Source organism: Vespa velutina, chromosome 24, assembly GCF_912470025.1.
Source record: "Vespa velutina chromosome 24, iVesVel2.1, whole genome shotgun sequence".
NCBI classification, from domain to species: domain Eukaryota; kingdom Metazoa; phylum Arthropoda; class Insecta; order Hymenoptera; family Vespidae; genus Vespa; species Vespa velutina.
Genome location: NC_062211.1, coordinates 3,187,902 through 3,201,804, shown reverse-complemented (window position 1 = coordinate 3,201,804; position 13,903 = coordinate 3,187,902). Strand labels below are relative to the sequence as shown.

Genomic DNA, 13,903 nt, shown 5'->3' with positions numbered 1-13,903 from the left:
TTATGGTAATAGTTGTCGTAACTTCGAGCTTATTACCAAGGGTAACGATACTCTCTTTCCGAACGCCGTTGAATCTTCTCCTGCATGACCGTGTGCGTTTTTAAGAAGGACTCGCTTGTTAAATGGAGTACGAATATGTATATGTAAGCATATACATATACACATACATGTTACGTTTAACGGAAAATATCGATCGGGAGAACGGGAAACGAGGAGATAAGTGGGAGGGCTGAGTTTTCAACAATTTTTTTTCTTTCCCTTTTTTAAGACGATTAACGTGTATCCATGAAAGAAAGAAGGAAAGAAAGAAAGGAAAAAAGAAAGAAAGAGAGACCAGTTGCGCAACTACCAAGAAGAAAACCAGTTTCGCGAAGATCCAGTCTCGGTTGCGATCCGACTCATTCTGACCGCGTAAAAGGTGTACGCTTACGTTGGAACGACGAGATCGCTAACGTATAGCTTAGAGAACTTGCCATGAATATATCATGGAAAAGAAAAAAAAAAAAAAAAAAAAAAAAAAAAGAGAAAAAATATATATCTATATATATATATATATATACATATATATAATCCTTTAGCCTCAATCTTACGAGCTCGAAAATATCGTCGATATAGTCGATATTTAGAAAGGAAGAAAAAACGTTTTTTCTCGAAAATATTTTAGATATATATCGTTTGCCACGATACATATCGATGAAAATAATAATCATAATATACATATATAATATTATCATCATCCTACCTCAATCGACTCGATAATGACGTCAGTATTTAAAAGACAGGTTTTCTTTTCGAAAGGATTTCAGCGATCGTTAGAATGTAATAAAAAGAACGTTCGAACGTATCTATAGTTGACTTGAGAAGTATTGACCTTGATTCCAAAGTTTCTTTCAAATTCTTCTTCGCTCGTTAGATTTTTTTTTCTTTTTTCGTATATCGTATACTTCGATCGTTGTTTTGGGGAGAGGAGAGAGAGAGAGAGAGAGCGCGAAAGAAAAAAAAAAAAAAAAAGAAAAATAAAAAGAAGGAAGAAAAAAAATGGAGCAAGTATTTAGGAGGAAGAACAACGACCTTGAGTCAAGGTTAGAAAGAAACGCGACAACGTGAGTTTCGTAGGCAGAGTTTTAAAAACAGAATTTGTAACTTTTTGATACACATACGAGCACGCATAAGATCGTAAAACCTTGAGAAAATAATTTCTGAAACGGGAATAAGATAAGTTTTGGTTGTAGAAGGAACTTACAAGGCCAACGCAGCTGTGGTTACGGCGTTTCCAACGTCGTTCGTGAGAAAACTGGTCTGTTGTTGGGCGGCACCCGGATGATGTTGCTGATGCTGTTGTTGTTGATGTTGCGTCGGTGGGGGTGGCGAGTGTTGTTGTTGTTGTTGTTGTTGTTGTTGTTGCTGTTGTTGCTGCTGCTGCTGCTGCTGTTGGGCTTGTTGTTGCTGTTGATGTTGATGATGCTGATATTGATGATGATGTTGCTGAAAGGGTGGCTGATGCGACGGCGAACCAGTCGCCGGCATCAGATTATAAGGCTGATAAAGCAGCTGCGGCTGAGCCTGCGTGCCTGCGCCGGCGGCCGCGATCAAAACCTGCGTTTGCCCTTGGTGTACGTGATGACCGTGATGGTGGTGGTGGTGCGGGTTACCCTGCGTAGCCGTCTGCGGGCTTACCGGAAGGACCGCCATTGCCGCGCCTCCTAACACTGGTGGCATGCTGCTTTTACGTTTTCTATCCTCTTCGTCTTCGTCGTCCTTCTTCCTCTCTTATCTCCGCACGTTCTCGGCACTATTATTATTACCGTTAATCCGTTAATTATTTTCGTCGTCGCTTTCGTCTTCGTATTCGTTATATTCACCAACACCTTTTTATCACTCTTTGTAATCATCGTACGAATCACAATACTACTCTTCGCCCTACCGCGAAGGTTCATCTCTCGAGACGGCTTCTTACGAACCGTCTCGAGTTTTCCCGAATAACTTTTCCCTTCTTCGACACTTTACGTATTTTATTATTATTATTATTATTACTACTACTACTACTACTACTACTATTATTATTAGAAAGCGACGTGTCTCGACAATTTCTTTCTCCTCCAAAGGTGCCACGATTTTTCTTCGACTTATATATACATATATATTAACTTTTCTCTCGATAATATCACACACCTTGACGAGAAAACACACAGAGATTGAAAAAGCGCGGCGGACGACGACACTACCAACACATAAAGAAGAGACACCAAAGAAAAAAAAAGAAAAGAAAAACTCTTAAAGAGGCACGTCAGTTGAAAACGATGAAACGGAGAAATATATATATATGCATCTCTCTCTTTCTATATGTGTGTGTGTATATATATATATATATATATGTGTGTATATCACGCTATCACTGTTTCTCGAAAGAAATAATAATGGTAGAATAAGAAGAAACGAGAACACTACTGCTGACTTTTATCGTTTGGATTAACCCTGTCGCGCGTACTACTGCGTGCGACGTCGAGAGATCTGCACGGCGTGCGGCAAGAGAGAAGAGAGCTACGCGTCGACGATCAGCCACGAAGATTGCCGAACGTGCACGAAGCGACTCCTGCTAGTCGTCGATCGACCGACGAACAATGGTCGATCTCCCCGGCTTCTTTCTCTCTCTCTCTCTCTCTCTCCCTCACTCACCACTACCACATACATATACACACACACACACACACCAGCAGCAGCAGCACACTCCTCTCTCTTTCTCGTCGGTTCTCGATGTCTCGCCAACTCTACTTTTCTCTCTCTCTCTCTCTCTCTCTCTCTCTGTCTCTCTGTCTCTCTCTCTCTGTCTCTGTCTTTCTTTCTCTCGTTTTTTTCTTTCGCGCCACGACCGATGCACCACTTCCTTCTTCACTCTTCCTCTATACTTTTTTTACAGCACACACAGTAGGAGATACATAGATATATATATATATATATGTATGTATGTATATATGTACGTATGTATATATAAGAAGGTGATCCCTTGCGACGTGTCGGAAGAACTCGAGCGTTTAACGGAACGACCTGGCAAAAAGAGAGAGGAAAAAAAAAAGGTTTCTCGCAACGAGAATGTGAGAAAAAGCAGGAAATTTATGGAGAATTACGCGCAATTGCACTTCACTGATTATACTCTAGAGAGAGAGAGAGAAGAAACAAAAAAAAAAGAACAAAACTGATTCCACTGATTCACTGTAAATCCGTTGGATATACCCCACTGAAAACGTAGCTCACGAGATGATATTAAAGGGGGGGAGGGGGGGGGGGAAGAAGGAAGAAAGAAAAGAAACAAAGTTGTAACTTGTCCTTTCACGAAGAAAACACCAGTAAAAACACTAGGCAATCTCTCTCTCTCTCTCACTATATATATCTATATATATATATATATATCTCTATCTCTATCTCCCTTTCTCTGTCCGTCTTCGCTCGTTCGAGAAAGAAAATTCGCGTTTCAGCTGGGTCGAAGGAGTATACAAAGAGAAAGGGCCGGCATTATGCGAGATGAGATGAGATGAGAACGGTTAGAGAGAGAGAAGAAAAGTGGCCTGCGCAGTGCGTTAAGTTCTCGGCGCAGCACCGTATTTAGGGGAGAGTAGGACGTTAAAGTACATATATATATATATATATATGTTGTATGTATGTATAGCGTGTGTGCGTGTGCGCGCGCGCACACTTTCTCGAAGAGAACCAAGATCAGATCGCGTCGAAGGCCGCTACTCTACTGCGGCAGTCGGGAGAACTCGCCCCCCACCACGAACGGCGCGTCGTTGCTCGAGCCAGACTTCCCCCACCACTGACACTCTACCACCGCCGACACCCAAACGACCCGTTCTTCTCCCCACCACGCGGCTACTCCCCACCCTATTTTGTACCGCGCCGCCGGCTCTTCTCTCATTCTCTCTCTGTCCCTCGCTCGCTCTGGTTCGTTCGCTCCGACCCCGAACAGCGATGCAGCTCTCCCCCTACCATACCTCCACCCATGACCGAGGCGAACGGAGCGAGCGGTCGAGTCTCGAGGCACGATTACTCTCCGCTGCTGCTGCTGCTGCTGCTGCTGCTGGTGCTGGTGCTGGTGGTGCTGCTGCTTGCTGCTGCTGCTGCTGCTGCTGCTGCTGCCTGGCTGGCACAAAAAAAATTCCCTGTGCATTCACGCACACGTGCTCGCGCGTGTGCCCGCTTGCTTTGCTTCTGTGCCTTGCCTTGCCTCGCCTCGCTTCTATGGATATCGTTCTACCGAAGTGCTCTGCTTTTTTTATCTTTTTAACATTTTTTTACTTTTTCCCCTTCTCTCTCTCTCTCTCTCTCTCTCTCTTTCTTTATTTTTCTTTCCTTATCCTTTCTTTCTTTCTTTCTTTCTTTCTCTTTTCATCGAAACGAAGAAGGAAATATGTACCGTAGCACCGTCGCGTCTCACCGGCATTCAGAGTCATTGGAATCGACTCTACGGTTTCTGCCTCTTGGCCTTGATCCCTTTACGAAGCGAACGGAAAAGCCAATACCGGTATACGTCTAAGAAGTTAATCCTCTCGATCGACTAGCACATCTTTTCCGTTCAAAACGATATTTTACATCTCTTATACGTCGTACGTGATCACATAACACGCACACACATATATATCTTGAATTCTTCGGAATATACGTTTTCTAAGGAGAACACTTACGTAACGAGGAAATTACTGCTTTTTGTTGTTCGTTCGCGTTTCTTTTTTTTCCACGAGCAATTCTTCAAGTAGGTATCAAACGATTGAATCATGAATCGTTAAAAGAGAAAGATACGTGGGAGAGTTTACGCATGGCAAATAAAATCGTTCTAGTTCTAGATACGATCTCGTATAAATTCCAACACGGCAAAAATGAGAGAGAGAGAGAGAAAGAGAGATACTTGGAATGATCGAAAGAACGAGGTATACTTTCGCAAAAATTTATTTATTCGTTGAGAATCTTTTTCGTAACGGGAAACTACGCTGTGTCATTCGATTGATTACAAGAAGTTTCATTTACTCTCTTTCTCTCTCTCTCTCTTTATATATATATATATATATCTCTATCTGTTTCTCTCTCTTTGACCTCGTGCAACTTTGAGAAGCAACCAACAAACTTCTACTACGAGATGCCGTGTGTCTATCTAACCTTACTGGTTGATTCAAGAGCAACCTGTTTCTTCGTATTCTTTTCGAAAGAGGATCAATCGTATTTATTTCAAAGTTTATATTACGTTAAGAACGAAATGACAAAAATTTTGTTATTGTTAGAGTTGTTGTTGTTGTTGTCGATTAGTTCACGGCACAATTATGTTCACTTTATCCTCTTTTGAACGGTGTCCTTGTTTCCAATGGTTGTTATTTCTATGGAGCAAGTGGTCAACAAGACAGAATACAATACCGTAATTATGTCGAAAGATATGACCAGGTAGGAACAGGTCAAAAGTATCATCAGTTACTACAAGAGGATTAGGAGAGGAAAAGTAAACTTGTCCTTTGTATTCAGCAGGTATTTATGCGATAATGTCATGTCCTGATAGATAATTGCCCTTTGAAAGTTGTAAAAGTATATGATCCTAATTACCTACAGGTTATATTATTTCAAATGTAAACGCATTATTTTGCACATATATATATATGTATATATACATAAAGCGTCAAGGCGCTTTATCATTTATGCACCGTAGTTGAATAATATTCATTGACATTGTTCGTAATCGACGAATATTCAGCATCGATTTATTCAGAAACGTATCTCTTCCTATCTTAATCGTAAAACGTCAATCTACGGTATCGACTTATTTGTTCATGCAGATTCACCCTCCTTCCGGCATCGGATCGGAAACACTCTGTATCTATAAATACTAATACGTTTTGTTTATAGTCGATTGTTTCATGATAATTAAATGTCTGTGGCATCCAGTGTTGCCAAATACACGCTTGATTAAAATATCTTACACCTGGACGACGTGTGAAATAAAATATAATAGGTATACAGTATTGGATTGACCGGTGTAATTTCGATACTTTTCATATTTTATACTTCAATAAATAACAATAGTATTCTACGTTAAAACATTTGATATATTGGATAAATCAAGAACATATCTAATATAATGTATTGGTTTGCAATATGGTACATTAGCTTGATCCAATTTGTTTTTTTCTTTTGTGAATGAAATAGATAATATTTACTTACAAAAAATTTGATCAAAATAATGCAGTATGTACTGTTGGCCTTCACTTTTTTTTTAGAGTCTTATATATTTACGATCTTTCGTATAAGGATATATATAAATTCGATTTTAATGAGATGTCATGAAAACATCGCGAATACGACGAATTTTATATTCTAATGGACAATTATAAGCTCCTCGTGCGATAACTCGAACGTATAGAGCGATTCGTAAGCGATTAGTCATTCGAGTATACGCGACGTGGCCACGCCGGCAATCATGGCGGCGGCGGCGGCGGCGGCGGCGGCGGCCGACGACGCGCGAAAACATGCGGCACACGTGCACGCAAATCTACGCAATCGTCGCCGGCACCGAAGCGAATAATAATTTCATTTCGCTGAGCATTCGCGCTCGTGCACAGAGACAGACATAAAACACACACACACACACACGGAGAAGAGAAACATACACGTATCCAGAGCCGCACGCAACCAAGCACCATCACCACATCCTCGATATCTCTCATTCCCTTATCGTGTTCGATTACACGACTGACGTAACGCTCTCGAATGGAAAATGCTATACCCGATAACATTTCTCCCTCTTGAAAGTGAGAAAAAGAATTTAGATGGAGAGAGACAAATATATGTTTTTCTTTGTATCTCCCGCTTTAAGACGAACAGGGCCAATCAACTTTCGAGAATCGTGTTCCACGTGACTTCGAGTAATAAAGTAATATTTTTAGCGAGTATATAGAAGAATATGGCTGCTTTATTTGATAAATATGGAATATCAATAAAAGTGTACGACGATAAGAGTTTAACAAGCGATATTCAACCTAATGGATAAAGCGTTTTAATAAGATGCGCTTATTTCAGTTCTTTTTTGTTTTTTTTTTGTTAAATAATTAAGTAATTAAGAACGCACATGTAGACGTAATATAAATAAAATAAAATAAATAATAAAAACAGAAAAAAGAACAAAAGCAATCGTTCGATTTGGTTAACGTCATAGAAACGCATATTGCGCAAGAAACGGAAGTCATAGGGAAATACTTAGTGATAATTTCTTTGAAAGTTAATCGCCATCGTCGTCGTCGTCGTCGTCGTCGTCGTCGCATTTGCGTTTGATATTCTTCGTAACGAATCGGTTGAAAAGAGATAGACAGAGAGAAATAGAGAGGGAGGGAGAGAGGGAGAGAGAGAGAGAGAGAGAGAGAAAGTCCACTCGGTTTATGTAACATGGCCGAAGAGGGACATTAATGCTCGTTTCGAGTGCCTGCTGTCTCCCGCATTCCCGGCAGCTGTTTGCATTCTGCTTACATGCGTTACGACCAAGCACAAACACATGGAAATAGGTGTGCTCGCGCTCAAACACATCCTCGAGTATAGTGTGTGTGTGTGCATGTGAGTATATATATATATATATATATACATAAACATATATGCATACATATATACATACTATAAGCAGAACAGGATATCGTACGTTGCGTAGTCCCACGGTGCGTGAACGTGTACATACACACGCAAATAACAACACACGAATATACCAACTTCATCCTCCTTCGTATTCAAGGACAGAGATCTGCACACGAGTGGCTCTCTTGTAGGAGCTGCTTGCTTTGCTGCTTGCTTGCCTGCCTGCCTGCTTGCTTGCCTTATCCGGATCGTTTTCCAAATAGCGGTATACTCGAGAATCTCGAAACTCGATACACTTTGTGATCAAGCCGACAATGATTTTCCACATTTACGTATGTGACGGAACGTGGAAAGGTGGGAGGAAGAGGGGTGAACGCGCGTGCACGCATGTATTATCTATTTCTAATCTCTAGTTCCGTTATTTTCTTTCTTCCCAACCTCGATTTTTAATATATTTTTCGGTATATTTTTTTTATTCTCTTTTGTTTTCTTTATTTTTCCTTTTATTTCTTTTATTTATTTTAATTCTTATTTTTTACTCTTTTTTTTTTTCATAAGATAATATGCTTCCATGATGGAAAATAAACCGGTTTGTTTCCTTCCATTTCTGTTTGAGATTACGTTTACACTCCGTGAACCAATCGAGAGACTGTGAAGGTTGTGATCGTACGACTACAATGAAAATGATAATGCGACCAACTATGATGACAACGACGACGACGACGACGACGACGACGACGATATCATTCGGAAACGGGTAGATACGAAAGGTTAATATTTACTCAACTATATTACGCATTTCGCGTTTAGCACGCCGATAGTTTCTCTTTCGTTGTGTATTTTCATCTGTTTCACGACATGACCTCGCAATATTCGCAACCAGTTATAATAATCGTAGAGACGATACTCTCTCTCTCTCTCTCTCTCTCTCTATGCGTGGAATTTGGCACGTGGATTGAAACTATCGTTTGGGGAGAAGGATTTGCATAGGTGGGTGGAGAGGAATGGAAGGGGAAGGAGAGGGAATGGGTGGAGGGAGAACGAGTAAATTGGAATCACGTCGATCCCAGTCGCGGTGAGCGAACGAACGGCCTTGATCGGGGCTAAAGTACATACATACACGTGTACACATACATTTTCACTCATACAAACAGGATAGACCGTCTCTGTCCTTTCGTTCTAACGCGCGCCCCACACATTTTCACCGAATCATCTATGTGTACGTGTATACTTGCGATGAGAGTTTCCACCCTCCCTTGAAAAGAGGAGGTGGAAGCTCTTGTGTCCGTACAAAGTTACTATCGATTCTATCCGGTGTCAGCCTCCCTCCCTCACTCTCTCTCTCTCTCTCTCTCACTCCCTCTTTCTGTCTCTCACCCTGTATTCAACGTGCAAGCCACCCCTCTCGTATGCTGGTAAACGCATTCCATCCCCTTTCGAGAAGGGCGGAAGTGGAGGGTAGTCATCGCATACCAGGACTTTACCCCGTTTCTAGTTCGACATTCGTAGCGAGTTTCCTGTTATATTCTCTATTATATATAGCGTATCCTTTTACTGTTATATGTCGAACTATGCCGAGATAAAATAAAAATTGAAAGTAAGATTTTTGTAAATCAATGTGTCGGTATTTTTTTCTAAATACTTTTCCTTTTATTTATTTTCCTTTCGAAAATTGATATTATCTAAATATAAGGTAATATTTGCAATTAATTGATTAGTACATAATTAATATAATTTTCAGATTAACTATGGATATAATTTTTTTAATAATAAGAAATTATTTTTCAGTCGTTCTCTTAATCGCCATATCTTGAAATAACGAAATGTATATATTTTTTTCTTTTTCTTATTTTAACCCAAAGCTTCATGATTCTGTCTATTAACGATTGAGATCAAAAGTGGACGAAATAATCGAGATAATGGTAGTCTCGTGCTTGACTTATTGACTCGATCGAGAGTCTAAGCTTTTATCTGAAGTTGTATCACGGAAAGAGAAAGAGAAAGAGAGAGAGAGAGAGAGAGAGAGAGAGAGAGAGAGAGAGAGAGAGAGAGAGGGAGGAGGAAAGCGAACGAACGTGAGGTTGATGAAACACGAGAGAAGATAGAGGTTGTGAGGGAAGCTGTCCCTCCCTCAGACTCTCCCTCTCAATCTCTCTCTTTCTCTCTCTCCCTCATGGCTCGTTCTCCGAACTTAGCTCGACACGAAACTAGCACGATGTGTTGGTGAGGTCATGGCACGGTCCCGGGCAACGATACAACGACCGAGGTATATACCTCGAACGCGCAGAACTCCTCCTCCCCGTTCTCTTCATCCCTCCCCAGCCCCACTCCTCATTCACCGTTACCCCCACCCTATTCGCTTAACTCCTCACCCGCTTGTCTCGTATAACTTTCATGGAAACTTCGCTCTCGAGAAGGTTCCACCGACTTCTCTCAAGGTCGTATGTATGTACTTCGCTTAAGGAATTTCGAGGTAGTTCTTTGAATTTCCAAGAATTCAGACCGCCTTAGTAAGTTCTTTTTTTCTACTTAAGTGAAATACTTTTCAATATACGACAGATAGAAAGAGAGAAAGATTCTCATTACTTGTGTTCCACGAATTCTTTCCACAAGATACATCACATCTTTCCACAAGATACATCACATGACATTGCGCGCGCGCGCGCTCATGTGTGTGTGTGTGTGTGTGTGTGTGTGTGTGTGTGTGTGTAAACGTATACTCAAATTCGCATATTCGTTCGTTTATATCGTATAACGTGTGTGTAAATCTATATACATGTATATCAGAGCGATGATAGCCGAGCACTGAGTCAGCAATTAATAGCTTTCGACTTTCGACGGTTTCTCCTCATTCAAGGTCGTTCCGTCACGATACTCGATGTAATAGCTTTCGTTCGTTCGTTCGTTCGTTCGTTCGTTCGTCCGTCCATTCGTTCGTTCGGTCTTAAGCGAACTGCAGCACGTGTCTTATCGTCGAACACTTCTAATCGATTGGACTAAGTACTTATACGAAGAAATTTTCGAGTTTCCCAAAGAATCACTATGAATTTCCGACTGCTTGACGTTAACCATTATCAAAGTTGGATAACATAACTTAGTTCGTTGTAAGTAAGAGAAGCCCGATTTCTAGGTTGAAAGTTCATTTCTGAGTTCCATCGTGCTTCTGGTGTATTTCTATAGCCATCGTATTTGGTTTCGTGACCTAACCTAACTCTTATATACATATTTAAACTCCTTATTGCCGTAGAAAGGTCTTAATATATTATTTAAAATGTTAGAAAATTTATTAACAAGTTGATCGGTACTGTACGCTCATCAACAACTTGTCATCGACGATTTCTTTTTATTTGAATTCAAGAGAAATACGATGAATGATGACGATCGGTGTTATTAAATTTGTTTCAACAAATGAATGAATTGAAAGAAATTTTCAACAATTCAATATTACGGTCTATCCTGAATTTGTAATTTCTAAAATATTTATGCGATTATTCCCTATAACATGACGATGGATATTTGCGTATGAACGTAACCAATTGGATTTTATAAAAAACCAAGATAAACGTATTATTTCGATAAGAATTGATAAGGATATGGTTCTATTGAAACATATTACTCAATATTTTATCATCATAAATTTATATTAATAAAACTTGTCGTCTTTTACCTAAATAAAACTCTTATCGCATATGTATTTATCAAAATTGAATTGCTCGTTAAAATTGGCACATTTGACGCCTTAAGTTTTTTCGTTTAACGTTTAACACACGATAACCTTTACGAACTTTTTCTTACTTATCATTTGTTTTTTCCTTTTTCTTTTCGATAATTTATAACAACATACATGTCTCTTTTCTCAAGGAAAAAAAAAAAAAAGAAAAAAAAAAACAAAAATAAGGCGAGGCAGATGGATGGTTGGATCGTTATTTGCAAGATGGTGTCGGCCATATTGGTCACGTGACATCGTGTACATGGGATGCGTAATAGAAAGAAAGAAAGAAAGAGAGAAAGAAAAAAAAAAACAACACGCAAGTACGTGCGTACACACGCATACGTACGCGACACGGCGACGTACGTACACGTAAAAAGAAAGAAAGACAAAAAACTCGTTACGTCCTCTTGTTCCGTGCTTGCATGTGGGTGGTTACGTGAGTGAGTGCGTGCGTGCGTGCGTGCGTGCGGCGTGCGTGCGTGCGTGAGTACGTGCGTGCATGTGGCGCGTGAATGGGAACGCGTGAGTTCGAGGAAGAAAACAAACGAATCGATCTTTCCTAAGCGTTTTTGTCGAACGCGATTGGTAAAAGTATTTGGTAGGATCGTCGACGCGACATTTCAAAGTATACAGCATGTATGTATATATACGTATGTAGAAAACGTGCCTTGTAAACTACTGTTATTTGAAGAAAAGGAACGAATTTCTAACGTTCAATTTATATACGTAGGGAGGCATGTATATACAGGGTGTCCCGTCCTCCGTACCATTTGATATTTCGCAGACAATTATATTCGTAATAAATGGTATTATAAATTGTTTCAAGAAATTCGTTTCAAATAATTAACTTATCCTGTATTGGGAGTGTGATTGCGGGTGGAAGAGGAGAACGAATCTTCTCTAGGTGAACGTGCCTCGATTAATAATAATTCAAGATAATTTCAAGCTGACCTTTTCCTATATTTATTTAAGCTTGTTAGCTCATCATTATTATTATTGTTATTATTATTGCTATTATTATTATTATTATTATTATTATTATTATTTCGAGGCATGATCCATTGACACCATAACACCACTTTGGTTTTTTACAGTTTGATAGTACAAAGCTCCGTATAAGAAGTAAAAACAAAATTAAAAAAGAAAGACAAAGGTCACCTTGAGAGCACGTTCAACGAAGAGAAAATATGTGACTACCGTTTCCTCCTCTATCCTCCATCACCCTCCTTACGGAAACGAGTCGTATTATTTGAAAAAAAATTTTCCAAACGAACTTGCAATTTGGGAAATAATTGCGTGAGAAATTTCAAATGGGACACCCTGTACACACACACACACACACATATTTCGCGAGCAACGTTAACTACGTTTTGGCACGTGACAGGAAACTTAAAATGCTTTGATTACGTTCAAGGAACGTTAACGAGAATTCTACTTTATTTTTTCTTTTTTTTCTCTTTTTTTTTCTTTCTGTTTCTTTTTCTTTTCCTTTTTCTATCGGAAATACTACTTTTCCTGTGTTCAAAAAGGTCAAAATGATCGTTGAGATTAAATTAGAAGGGAAATTACGATTACGTGATATCACGGGCTCTTGAAAGAGAAAAAAAGAGAGAGAGAGAGAGAGAGAGAGAGAGAGAGAGAGAGAGACACCTTATTCAGAGTTTTGTAAGAGAAAAGATAAATATAGAATATTAACTTGGCAAAGTAATATAATGGATCGTTGTTGCTAGAACGAATATACCCCTTTATTATTACCATTCGTTGTCGCGTACGTGTTTCCTGTTGCGTTGGCAAGACGAATACATGCTTCTATCAATTCCCCCTTTGAGTCCGTGCATGCTTGTCCCTTATGACCTTCGCGCTTCTTTCTTCCTCTCCCCTTCTTCGATATCCCCCCCTTCTCTCTCTCTCTCTCTCTCTCTTTTTCTCCTGCTTTTTTTTTATACTATCGCAGCCATTGTTGCGTCGATAACAAGACACTATAAGTAAATGTCGATCCAAAGACGTCGTATCATTGGATGACCTACATTACTTGATAAACTTTAAAAAAGTACTTTCTTCGATACATCGAGGCAAAGTTTGTCGACTTTATTCACCAACATGCAGGTTTAGTTTAAACGTATAGTTACGCGATGTACACGTATATACACGTATGTATACGTCATCGTCAAGAGACAAGCGAGATTATTATGACAAATTTGTAAATATAAAAATACAGGCAGGTTGTCTTCGAAATTATGTATCCTTCAATCGCGTATCGGCTTATGTATGTGAACTAAATTATATACCCTATTTAAAACGTATGCATGAGAGAAAAATGTTCGGATTAATTCGTACCTTGGATTGAAGTTGAAATATGCTTGTTATAGACTCTAATGGTCTGTCCCCAAGTTCTATAGGCTAAACTTTTTAGGAATATATAGCTTTAACCCTTATCACAACTCGTATATCACACTGAAGACGACAATAGAAATTTCTTATAAAACTCTTATGTCATCTTTTAGACGAGAACAATGATCATTTGTTATTGTGACAAAGTATATCTCTTAGTCGATTATTTTTATTTATTATCGTTATCGTATGTATCAACAGAGA

General features: G+C 39.5%; 1 protein-coding gene and 1 long non-coding RNA gene across 12 annotated transcripts in view; one reads left to right on the top strand and one right to left on the bottom strand.

Annotated features, from left to right (window-relative positions):
* The window catches only part of LOC124957150, a 223,821-nt gene that overhangs the window by 42,171 nt on the left and 167,747 nt on the right, over positions 1 to 13,903 (bottom strand). The gene's annotated exons all lie outside the window — the stretch shown is intronic.
* LOC124957157 lies at positions 10,487 to 12,955 on the top strand. The gene is made up of 2 exons (XR_007103463.1): positions 10,487 to 10,700; positions 11,458 to 12,955. It is a non-coding gene; the product is annotated as an uncharacterized LOC124957157 (long non-coding RNA).